The sequence below is a fragment of the Bufo bufo genome, chromosome 4, assembly GCF_905171765.1.
Source record: "Bufo bufo chromosome 4, aBufBuf1.1, whole genome shotgun sequence".
NCBI lineage: Eukaryota > Metazoa > Chordata > Amphibia > Anura > Bufonidae > Bufo > Bufo bufo.
Window position 1 is genome coordinate 293,438,704 of NC_053392.1, and position 13,774 is coordinate 293,452,477.

Below are 13,774 nucleotides of genomic sequence, written 5' to 3' on the forward strand. Positions count from 1 at the left end.
GGCCAAATAATACCACTTCACCATGACCAGACCCATGTAGGTCCTATAATCTCTTTTAAACCCCCACTCAGTGATTTACAGGTGATGTCTATGACTAGAGTCGTTCTCTTTCCTTTTTTTCTCAGTCCTGCACAGATCACTCTAATGACGTCTCCTGACCACAACTTCTTTCTGCATAATTGAAGACACATATTTAGTAAAAATTCCTGCTTTTATGCCCTTGCTTAGTAATCATCCCCATTTAGACCCCAGTATGTACATTTAATGCCTTTTAGTAGTGCTTCATCACATATAATGTCCTTCAGTAGTGCCCTCTTCAGATATTATGCCTCCAGTAGTGGCCTCTTTATAATGCCCACCTGTAGTGGCCTCTTTACATATAGTGCCCCCCAGTTGTTGCCTCTTTAAATATAGAAATATAGTGGCCTCCAGTAATGGCAGCTTTAAAATTAGCAACCCCCCCCCCCCCCAGTAGTTGCCTCTTTAAAAATACCACCCCTCAGTAGTGGCCTCTTTTAACATGGTGCCCCCAGTAGTGACCTCTTTACATATAGTGCCCCAGTATATAATGTGCCAACTACTCCCCTGTAGTGCCCCATGTAGTTTCCACAAAAAATAAAAATAAAATCACTCCTACTGCCTGCCATACAGACCTCATCCAGCCTGCTGCCCTTGCTGCCTGCGTTACGGCACAGGCAGTTGTGATAATCAGCGTGTCCTCCTGCGCCCGGTCTCTGGTGTGATGATGTTGTCACACCGCCTGTGACCCAGAGCAGGAGGTCGTGATGATGTCATCGCAACCATCCTGAACCATAGCACTGTCCTTCAGCTAAACAGTTAAACAGTGGGACAAAGGAGCCAATAGTTCCTGTCCGCTCCATTCAATTTGGGCGCTCCCCATGGACCAATACCAGATGATCCACAGCCCAGTGGTTGAGGACCGCTGCTCTGTAGGCATCCAGACCCCTGAACCATTGAACACCAAATTTGGCACATAGATACATTGGGTGTCTGGGAAGGTTTTCGTGAAAGTCTCAGCTGTATAGGACGTACCGTTCTTGAGATATTCCCAAAAAATATATTAGCCAATATTATCTCGCAGGTTCTTCACTCATATCCTAACTGACATACATACGGTCACATGTCCCTTATTGGCCAATAGAAGATCGCAGGCCCTTAAATGGGTTGACCACTTTATATTGTCGACCTGTCCTCAGGATAGGTCATCAATATCAGATTGGACCTCCGCCAATCAGCAATTTGAAGAGGAGGCCATGCTCTGTGCGAGTGCTGCTTCCTTTCATTGTTTACCCTTTCGCCGTTGCAACTGCAGCGGTGAGAAGGTGTAATTACAAATAAGCCGTACCATTCATTTCTATGGGACGTCTTCTTTCTTCCATCCTTAAGTGAATAAGATGGCTTAGGTGTAATTGCACCTGCTCACTGCTGCGGTTGCAATGGCGAGCAGGTAAACAATGAAGGGAAGGCAAACAGCTGATCAGCTGGGATGCCAGAAGTCAGCCCCCCGCTGATCTAATATTGATGACCTATCCTGAGGACAAGTAAGTATAATGTGTATGGCCACCTCAACTTCTCACATCAACCTTTGCCGCCAGTGTCCCTATCTCACATACTATTGTCAATTTCAAAGAGGTAAATTAACTTTATGTTATACTTTTGGTGTGTGGAAGGAAACCTATGTATACACAGGGAGAATATGCATACTCATGCTGATTTTGCCTATGGTTCATTCAAACCAAAGACACCAGTGTTGCAGAGCAACAGAGGCAGCCGCTGACCACCCCCCCCCCCCCCAATATGGTCACTATTAAATTTGTGACAAGAATACAAGATAAGCTACAAATGCAATTAATGGTGAAAAATACAGGTATACTGCCACAATATACCTCACATTATGAGGTATATGGCAATCTAACATTTACATGTACATAGATTAAGGCTTGGAGGTTAATTACAATATTTATATCACAATTCACTGCATTTGTAATTATGTGTATAATGAAATTAAAGGGGTGGTCGTGCCATATATATTGATGACCTTTTGTCAGGATAGGTCATCAATATCTGATTGACGGGGGGTTCGAAACTCAGTGACCCTGACAATCAGCTGTTTAAGAGGAGGCGACGCTACATGTGAGCGCTGCTTCTTGTTCATTACACAGCACTTAGTCTTGGAAGTGAAGTGTAATGATAAGTATTCACTGGAGAAAGTACTTGTAATTACAGTACACACTCCACAGGAGAAAATGTAAAGTGTAATGACCAGGGAGTACCGCTCCCATGGAGCACCGCCTACTGATCATGGGGGTGCAGGTTGTCAGATATTGATGACCTATCCTGACAATTGCAAAGCATCGAGGGATCAGGCAATATTTGTAGTCAGGAAACAGACACAGGTCAGGGCAGGCACAGTACATGCATATCCATGAAACTGGTCTGAAACGGGCAATGGTCAGGTCAGGCAGTGGTGGATCAGTGGTAAACAGTGAGACGTCAGTACACAGACAGACAAACACACCAGAACACCTTTGTAGGGAACAAGCAAGGTAGACATCCTAAAGCTGAGCCACCTTCCCCTAGGTGAAATTGCCATAAGTACCCTCAGGTGACCAGCCATAGAACTGCAGAAGATTTACTGCGTATTTACTTTAATAGCCGGGGAGTGTGCATGCCCTATGGGCATACAGCAAGGACCTGACCAAGAAGCATAGGCCACGGCCTACAGTGGAAAAGGAACCATTTTAGCAACTAGGCTGGCTGTAGGTGGACATAGCAGGAACAGCGGATCTGGGCTGCTGGACACACAACAGCAGCATGATTTGAGACATGGCACTCATGCCTATCCAGGGTAGCAGGGCAGGGAAGATTTTTTATGGAGCTTTGCATATAATGCATTTGGGTCTGACACTCCACTGGCACAACCTGCCTCCCCCACATCCAGTAGGAAAAAGTGCATCCCTAATTTAAAACATGCCTCTGTCCCTACCTACTTGGATCTTCTGTCTTAAATGATAGCCCCCAACTGGGCGACAGTCCCTTCCTAACTAAATGCTGAGGACCTGAGGGGAAAACTAACAGAGAGACAAAAAATAACCAAAAATGTCAGACAAAAAAACAAAGTCATAAAATGTCAGACACAAACCACAGATGAGAGGTACAATGTAAATGAGAAGCTGGGGAACCAAAACCAGGGAGAAGAACAAGTTCAGTCAAAATACCGATCCAAGGTCAATGTCCAGCAGAAAACATCAAAGTCCAAATCAGCAGGCAGAGAAGAGTCAAGATCTAGGCAGATTATTAGAATCTAAGCTAACAAGACACAATGAAGACCAAATCACAGGCTATTGTGGCCAGCAGTTGCCTGGATTAAAAAGGTCGCACACACAGCTTGGGATGCCGGTGCCAAAGCTGATTAGTCCAACATCCCAAATGACCCCCAGTGATGCGCCTATCCCTGAATGCTGGGGCCCACCAAGGGATCGTGGATCGTACATTACAAGGACATCCTACTGTCAGTTTTAGGCCTCATGCACACGACCGTTGTTTGGGTCCGCATCCGAGCTGCTGTTTTGGCGGCTCGGATGCGGACCCATTCACTTCAATGGGGCCGCAAAAGATGCGGACAGCACTCCGTGTGCTGTCCGCATCCGTTGCTCCGTTCCGCGGCCCCGTTAAAAAAATATAACATGTCCTATTCTTTACAGACAAGAATAGGCATTTATATTGCCGGTGCCCGTTCCGCAAATTGCAGAAGGCAACACGGGCAACTTTAGTTTTTTGCAGATCCGCGGTTTTCGGACCACAAAAAACGACACGGCCGTGTGCATGAGGCCTTAAACTTTAAATTGTCACTAAGGTTACAACAAACTTGCCTTAAATAATAGTACAAAAAGCTTTATAATATATCTTATAACAGGAAAATGCCCATTGCTCCCAACTTTTCTGCCAAGTCCATATTGTGATCTGAACTCACTCTCAGTTCATGTTCAGATCACATTCTGCCCATAGAAATCTATGGAGAAGGGAGGGGGAAGGCAGAATAACCTAAGCAGATATCTTTCTCTAATAAGATACAGTATACAATATTACAAAGTTTGTTATATTCACCTGTACTATTGATGCAATGGCCATCTAAGCATGAGATCTAACATATGTGAAGTAAAGCTCTGGATTAAAAGGTTGGTGTCTAGCATTAGCCTGGTTCCAAAGATGCATCGTATGCAATTGCTTTCATACTTACAAACAAAATCTCTTCAGACTTGAAAAGGTAGAAGAGGAAAAAAATAAATAATAGCTAAATCTATGAAATATTTCATTCTTTGTGTCTTGCCAACATTCTCTGGCCTGCTCTTTGTACCATCTAAAAAGGCTTACTTTAAACTGCAATGAATCTTGCTTGGCAGCAGATAATTCATTCCCAAAACTTTTCAGTCTGTTCCAAGCAGTGTTCCTGGAGAGACACAAGGCTTTCTCATCTTTCCAGACAATAACAGCAGGTTTCCGCTTTTCTTACACCTTTTTATTTCCTCTTGACGGTTCTCCTATTTTAGCTACTGTTTCATCGTTTTGGTGTCTGTAATACATTGGGCATTACAAAAAAAAAAGAACCGTACAGACTTGACATAAATCTTCCATGCTGATCAGCATCCTCAGGGAGTATCAACCATGCTAACTCACAATGTTAAAGCGGTTGTCTTACTTCAGCAAATGGCATTTACAGTGTAGATAAAGTTAATACAAGGCACTTATTAATGTATTGTGATTGTCCATATTGCCTCCTTTGCTGGTTATATTCATTTCCCACTGCTCATTTCCAGGTTTTACGACCACCCTGCAATCCAGCAGAAGTGCAAACTATAGGAAAAAGTATCTGGTATCTTTGCTACAGCGGTGGCTGTGACCCCTGGGAACGAGCAGTGTATAATGCAATGCAAAAATGAATTGAGACAACCAGGGGTGTTGCTAGGTTAAAACATTCGGGGCCTGGGCCCCTGATGTTTTGTCCCAGGCCCCGAATGTCCTGCCTGACAGCTAGATACAACTGTATTGCTGTCCTCAGGACGGCAATACAATTGAATCTAATGCACTGGAAGAGCTGAAGGACCTGTGGTGACATCACAAGTCATGTGACCAGTAAAACAGGCAGTGGTTGAGAAGGACCTGCGATGATGTCACCATCATGTGACCAGTGCAGAAGAGGAGGGCAGTAAAGAGGAGAAGTCCTGGGGAAGAAGCTGTGGTGAGGTCTGCTACATAAGGAGAGGTAAGTGAAGGGGGAGGCAGAGGAATGCTGGGAGTTGTGGTTATTTAACTGGGGCTGTATGTTACAGCTAAAGGAGGGATGTTATTTACATGGGACTGTGCGTTGAAGGCAGCTGTGGAAGGGGATTATGTTATTTACATGGGACTGTATGTTGGAGGCGGCTGTGGGAGGGGGTTATGTTATTTACATGGGACTGAATGTTGGAGGGGGCTGGGGCAGGGAAATGTTATTTACATGGGACTGTATGTTAAAGGCACCTGTGGGAGGGGATTATGTTATTTACATGGGATTGTATGTTTATGGCAGCTGTGGGAGGGAGTGTTGTTATTTACATGGAACTGTGTGTTGGGGGTGGCTGGTGAGTGGGTCATGTTATTTACATGGGACTGTATGTTGGAGGGGGCTGGGGGAGGGAGTGATGTTATTTACATGGGACTGTATTTTGGAGGGGGCTGTAGATAGAGAGGGCTGTTATTTATATGGGACTGTATGGTGGAGGGAGGAATATAACTATAGGGGCCCTGCAGGGGGCATTATAAATACTAGGGGCACTTTAGGGTGAGCATTCTAACAGTAGGGGGAAGTATAAATACTGGGGGCACTGTAGGGGTATTATAAATCCAGGGAACATTATAGACGTTCTTATTACTACTGGGGGCTCTATAGAAGTGACTTATAGATCTTCCTTATTTCTACTGGGGTCTCTGTGAGGGTATTATTAATACTGGAGGACTCTTCTACTAATGGGGGCACTCTTGGGGAGCGCTATCATGGTTGGGGGAACTGTAGGGGTAGTATTACTAATGGGGCATTTTTGGGGAGCGTTATCATGGTTGGGGGCACTGTAAGGGGCAGTATTACTAATGAGGGCATTCTAGAAGGGAATTACTATTGGTGGGACTATGAGGAGCACTATTACTATGGGGGCACTCATTCTTCTTCGGGATAGTATTTGGGGGTATTGGGGGGCACAGCGAGCAGCAGGATAACACTGTGGGCACACCAGGTTGGGGCATGATGATAGAAATGTGAAGAAGCTAAGATGTCTGTGTGTCACACTCTGTAGAGACGAGGCGGCGGAAAGAAGTTGTATGTACTAAATGGAGAAGATGATGACAGAGAAGATCTACATCGGAGGAGACGTCACCTGGAAGCCCTGGATGTGACAGGTACGTGTTGCTGTATAGCAAGTACTGCAAAATGCGGTGTGTGGGGGGAGGGTTGATTTAAAGAACTGGGCCATATTCATTGTGGCTTGGGCCCCGGATCTTTTGAGACCCTAGCAACGTCCCTGGAGACAACCCATCCAAGCTTTTGTTACTTGGTATAGCAACTATGTGGCACCAAAAGAGGTATAATACAGTGTGGGCTCAGCATGCATGTAGAACCTGCATTCCCTGAATTTAATGGAGGCCAGTATGGCACTAGTGGAGATAGTATTTAGTGTAGGTTCCTGTCCTAAAGAGATCGTCTTGCTGGGGTGAACAGGCACAAATAATTTTGTATAAAATATATTTGTCAAGAATCTCACATTTATATAATGAGCATAGCATTAGCACTAGTATATTTTCTATAGTGAGTATGGCACTGTTGTATTTGCTTTATTTGTGTTTGCAGAGTGCTGTGCATTGTTTGTTGTTTGCTTAATATAAAGTGACCAAGCACTATAAATCCTTATAAAATCTACAAAATGTTAACATAGGGTTTTTTGTCATGGTAAAATATGGACTATTCAAACCTCTGAGGACTATTATAGTTCAGTTGGAAAAATAAGATACAATAATACTTTTCAATGCTAATTTATAACATTTTTTTTTTTACCATTTTCTATGTATAATAATTTACAAACTTTGAGATACAAAACATTTGTATTGAGAAAATCCAGCTTGTATCATTTGACGAAGATCATTGGAAGACTTAAAGGGTTTTTCCGCTTATAATTATGCATTAAGTAATGTCCCCAGCCTGCCTCCTGAAAAAAAGATTTATACTTATCTGCAAAACATTGCTCCAGTCCTCCACGCTGCGGCCGCTCTCTCCATTATCAGGCACAGACACCGTTTACATCTGGCTATGGCCATGGTCACATACCAATGACTGGCTTCAGCAGTGACATGCTGTTTGTGGCCATGTCACCACTGAAGACAGTCTTTGGCTGGAGTAGTGCATGTGGTCATGCCCATAGCCAGCCAAATGTACACAGTACACAGTGGAGAGAGTGGAGGCAGCACAGAGGACCAGAGCAACATGGTGCAGGTAAGCGTGAATCTTCGTTTTCAGGAGGCAGGCTGGGGGCGTTACTTAAAATATAAATATAACCAGAAAACCCCTTTAAGGGTTGTCAAATCTCAAGTGCTGACTATTCCACATGCTGTCATTTTTAGAGGCTGGCACAGGAGCAAAGAGGATGGAGCCAGTAGGATTGCAACGTGTAGTGGTTTAGCAATGAACATCCAAGAGTATGCAACTACACAATTCATAAAAAAAAATGTTCTTTAGAAAATTCTTTAGATTTTTTTAAATCCCCAAATTAAAAATTGCAAAAAATTGTATAAAAATTGATGTGTGTGCATAAGTTATATAGACGAAAGCATAAAGGTCTGTCATACAGTAGGTACCAAGAAAATTAAACCAAGTCCATCATATCTCAGTCCTGCTTCTTGTTATTGCCTGATGACAAACTTAGGCAACAGACCCTACAGCTTTGAAGGCCAACCGCTGAAGGACTGTCACGAGTTGGAGGTCCCAGGAGAGACCACCGCGTCGTCAAGCAATAAACGGAAATCAGGTACAGACAAGAGTTTATTGCACAAACAAAATCAGAGAAGGCAGCACAGACAAAACAAAAGCTCTATGTACCGTCAGCACAGTGGGAGAAAACCCCCACTGCGCCACTGTCTAGTAATACTCCAGAGGGGCGTGACTAAGCAACTCCTGGTATTCACTAGAGCCCTAGGTGGTAGGGTTAGACTTTGCTGCAGGAAGTTGCCAGGGTCCACTCTGGAGCGTGAACTAGACAGTGACAGCAGGAACGAATGGACAACAGGTACCATAAGGTACCGACGGCACATAGGCAAACATAACAGACAGGCAAATACAAAATAGAGCAACTAATAATACAAGCAGGAGTTCATGCAAGGGAGCAGGAGTGGCAATGAGCAGAGAAGGACTTGCTCCACCAGTGGTAAACTGCGTGGCCTTGCGCATATGCCACTCTGCTGCAAAGGCTTGCTGAACACAGACATATGAATAAACACAAAGTAACTAAAACATAAGTGGCAGAACAGATAAAAGAAAGACAGGAAAGAGGACATCAGAGAGGACAGGAAAGAGGACGTAATGAACAAGTAGGGAAACCCACAGACAGACAGACACGGATCCCATGGGTCAGCAGCATGGGAGAGAGAGTACAAACCAGGAGCAGGACAAGACAACACACACCAGGAGAGCTGACCCAGAACTGAGGAAACCTCAGCCTTATATACAGGTTCCATGGGTGCAGCAGAGAGGCCACACCCATGGAGCAGACAGAGGATTAACTCCTAATAAGCACACAGGGGAGTTAACCCATAAAGAACCACAAATGACACACAGGAACAGAACTTCAGCGAGGAGCGCTGAACGAGCAAGAACGGAAGGTCACAGCCAGAGATAGTGGCTGTGACAAGGACATTGCTACTAAAGTTGTCATTTGTTTCAGGGAGAGGGAAATGTGAGGGCAATCTTTCTCATTTTATCTGATTTTCTTCTGAGTCTGGACCAGATAGTAGAGGGAATTATCTGAAAGGAAACAGACATATCTCAGTATTTCCAGTATTATGGGCAGACTAGGGGACAAGCAGAGCAGAAAGTCTGTGTGACAAAGCTTTAGCCAATACCTTAATAATAGGACATGATGTCGAAGAAGTGGGACTGAATTTGACAACTTCTCCAGTATAACCCAGCAGTTTACAGTTATTTTGTTATTTCTTGTGGTGTTAAAGGGAACCTGTCATGTGGATATTTGATTATAATCTAACTAATTATATACAATCATTAACTACTAAAAAGTGCTATACAAAAAGATGTATTCACTTACTGGTGTGACAGATGGTTACCTCATAATATACACACAAAGATGCCGCATGCCGCATGCTAATGAGCTGATTTGAGTCCAGCGTGATGTCATTGAGTCCAGCGTATATTTAATTCAGAGCTATAGCCACTCCCCTGCCCACCTGCTGCTGGTTCATATGGAAAATAACTGTCAATCAGCAGCAGGTGTGCGGGGAGAGTCAGGAGCTCATGAATATTCAGGACTCATCATTATCAGCTGGATCTTGCCAAAATTCCTATACATCTTCCAAACAGTTCCGCTAATACCCCCTCCTGCATTTTTTCGCTCTATGCAGACTTTAATTACCAGATTTATATGGGGCTCGTCCAGTCCTCGAATCGCACTCACCACATTGACTAGACCTAAATCCTCGGAAGGGGCGGGTCTTCCAGATTTTAAACTTTATCACTCAGCCTCCTCCTTTCTCAGATTACTTGACTGGCAGCATCATAGGAGTTCTAAATAGTGGGTTCAACTAGAACAGTCCCTCTACTCCTCTCCACTTAACCATACTCCTTGGATTGCGACAGAGACTCGTCCCAAGATTAAAAATTATAACAAACTGACACAACAAACTTTGAAATTATGGGACTCGTTTATACAGAGAGGCATTTGTTCTAGAAAATTTAGTCCCTTAACTCCACTCTTCCACAATCCAGCTTTCCCAGCTAGTTCCAATAGGGATTCCTTCCTGGGGATGCAGGCCTCTGCGGATCCACGCTTTTATCACATCCTATCAGGATCTCCTTTGCCGTCCTTTCAGGACTTGTCCGCAAAACACTTGAATGCTCGTATTTCCTGGTTGGAATACGAACAATTGAAATCGTACATTTCCTCAAAAGGTGAGGAAGGTTGCTTTGGAAAATCCTTATCTGAAACTGAGAAATTATTTCTGTTACCATCTCCGCCGACTCACCTGATTTCTTTGCTATATAGGAATCTGATGGAAGATACATATCAGGGCAGACCGAGCTTTATTTCAGGTTGGGAACAAGAGCTAGGTGCCTCTATAACAAAGGAGGATCAACAGAAAGCGTTTATATTCAGCACAGGAAAAAAACTATAAGATTATGGCTCGATGGTACAGGTACCCAGCTAGATTACATAGGATATTCCCATCAGTACCAGAAACCTGTTGGAGATGCAGCACAGAAAATGACTGGGAAGTCAATAGAAAACACACCTCAAGTGGCGCTCCTCTCCATCCTACCAGGTTCCATCGCTTCTCAGAAACGCAATATGTTGAGATTTTTTATCTTCGCAGCCAGGTCTGTGATCCCTAGACATTGGCGCACCGTACATGCACCTAACATCAGAGAATGGTATCAAGAAATATTGCACATAAACAGAATGGAGGAGATTTCTGCTGAGGCTTCGGACCTTTCGAACAAATTCCACAAGGTATGGTCGCAGTGGATCGAGTTTCAAGACTCTCCAGAACTTCTGTCAGTACTCACTTCGTAAATGGCAGGCACTCTCATCATATACTTCCCCTCCTTCCCCCCTTCCTTCCCCTTCCCCCTTTACCTTTCCTTTCCTCCTTCTTCCTTTTCCTCTTTCTTGTATGTTTAGTGTCTTCTTTTCTAAAATAGTGATGGGGTTGTTCCCTCACGCCCTATTAACGTGTCACATTGCAGAGATACTTTTGCTGGTATGTACTTTTGTTGTTACACATATATATTATGTACTTCATTGAATGAAATGTGGACATGTTAAATGTTTTTGATAAATGAACTGAATAAAAACAGTTTAAACATCATTATCAGCTGGAGCTTTTCAATACAAGATGTTGGCAGATTGACTGGGTCAATTAAAGAAAGTGACCCAGCATTGTGCTAAGAGAATCAGTCACTTATTTATGTTGCCCTTAGTTAGGACACCAGAAAACTGGTGACAGGTTCCCTTTAAGGAGGACCTATAGTTTACAGAATGACTTCAAAACTTGCCACATAGAAAGAATTATCCGCCCTGTTGTGCTATATAATCCTATTACCTGCATTTTACTAATTCTAAAAATCTGCCTAGGGTTTAACTTTTAACTTGGATACATAAGGTTAAAAACGGCAAAGATCTTACTCCAATGTGAAAGAGGCCTAAGGCAGGTGCTTTTCCCATACCAATTTCCCTGAAGTGGAATGTAATTTATCAGGGTTCTTTCACCCTCTGAACATATATTGTGTGTTAGATTGCTAGGAAAAATAAACTAATTTGATTTTACTTTGAAGAGATGCTTACAGTTTAGGCACACACATCATTTTAGAAAATAATTTTGTCTTTCCTAATCAATATACTGTTAAGATCAAGGTCCTGAAGCCACAGAGATTTATGCCATAATAGCACACTTATATTCCACAGCTTTAAAAAATATTGCTAAAAAAAGATTGCTGTTTTCTTGTCACAAATCAAATGATTGATTATCCAACTAAAGGAAAGAACTATTATCTAGGTATTTACAACACCACTGCTAATCTAAACCTTAAAATATTGTGTGTTAAAGCTCTAGGAAACATTTGTTTCTATTGTGGATAAAATACATTGAATTATGATTTATTCTTTAAAGAGATATTCTTTTTATGTTAACTTACTTGTTTTTTAGATTAAGATTCATAGACTAAACATCTAAAACATGTTTATTAAATATCATTCTGCTCACATATCTTTCTTGTACCAGTGCAGTAGTTTGCAGTGGGGAATTAAGACTTATGTGGCCTATGATACATCAACATTATTGAATAATTTTTCTGCATCTTTTGAGGTCCTTGTGCCAGAATATTAAATCTATGCCAGCACAGAGCTGATAGAGATTTCTGGTGAAATGTGTGCCAGTTTTTGGGGCACATACTGTTAAAGGGGTTATTCAATGTCATAAACAGCCCCCCATGTGCCAGGCCCCTCACACGAAATATACTTACCCCGCTCCCTGCACCACTTCTGATCCCCGCACTGCCGCTGCTGCTTCTCCCTGTACACGGATGAAAAAATGAAAACATAAGGTGTCGGGGAAAGGGGGAGGGCAGCCAATGGCACACGAGGTGATGCTAGGGAGGCTCGTCTCCATCCCCGCCTGCCATTGGCTGCTCCCCCCCGACACCGGATGTTTTCATCCGTGTACAGGGAGAAGCAGCGGCGGTGCGGGGACTAGGAGCGGCGCTGGAAGCAGGGTAAGTATATTCCTTGTGAGGGGCCCGGCACATGGAGGGTCTGTTTATGACATTGGATAACCCCTTTAAAAGGTGTAGCGCTGCTGAGGTCCTGCCCGTGGACTGTCCCCTCCCTACCCACTTTTTGTAAACGTGGCAAGGGTTTCAGAAATCTTTGGTATCAAATGGATGCCATTAGTCCTGTGGATTTTCAATTAGGTTTTTCAAAAGGATTTGGATACATTTCTGTCGGTAAAAGATATAATAAACAGAACCACACAGTCCATATGGAGTGCGCTCCAGGAAGAGTGAGTGGAAAATTGGACAGTAGCTCTGGCAATGATAGTTGTAAACATGGATTACATTAGCAATTCTTACACTGATACTCCCTAGATCAGTGATGGTGAACCATTTAGAGGCCGAATGCCCAAACGGCAACCCAAAACCCACTTATTTATCGCAAAGTGCCAACACGGCAATTTACCCTGAATACTACAGTCCAATATAGGATATCTTCAATGTACTTTATCATTTAGCTATAATATCCTGCTTACATTCAGTGCGCTGCCTGTGCTGTTCATAGCGCGCCCTGCGCTGATGAATGGCAGGAAAAGTCTAAGGCATATTGGTACACCATAGACTTTTTCCCGGGTGCGGGTGCCCACAGAGAGAGCTCCGAGTGCCGCCTCTGGCACCCGTGCCATAGGTTCGCCACCACTGCCCTAGATTGTGCAGTGACAGGAGGTTGCACCCTTTTCTTTCCTCAGGGCAGATCCTGATGTTGGGGGCTCCTGCCTGGTGGTAGTTGGGGGCGCCCTTGGTGTTAATTGTTGGTTCAGGTACTACTGTTATAGATTATACTGTAATGTTAATTTGACGTTGCTGCCATCTAGTGGTCAGAGTTAGTTATTATTATGCCAGGACCTGACAGGAAGTGGTAATTTTCACAGAGAGAGAGACAGTAACCTTTAACCTGGCACTTTCTATCCTTCATTTCGTGACTGCTCCTGGATCTAGCAAGCAGCATTTAGTGGAGCTCTGAGCTATTCCTGGACTTATGGTGAAATTGTCTGTGAGTACTCTCACTGATGCAATCCGGCTGTTGTATAATGTTTAATGTGCTGATACATATGTTTTGTTTGTGCTTATGTTGTAGTTTTACAAAGTTATTCAGAACAAAGTATACATACAGATCTGATGTCTCACGTTTCTTGACTTCTGAATTATTGTTAGACTGTCTGACTAGTGTTATGC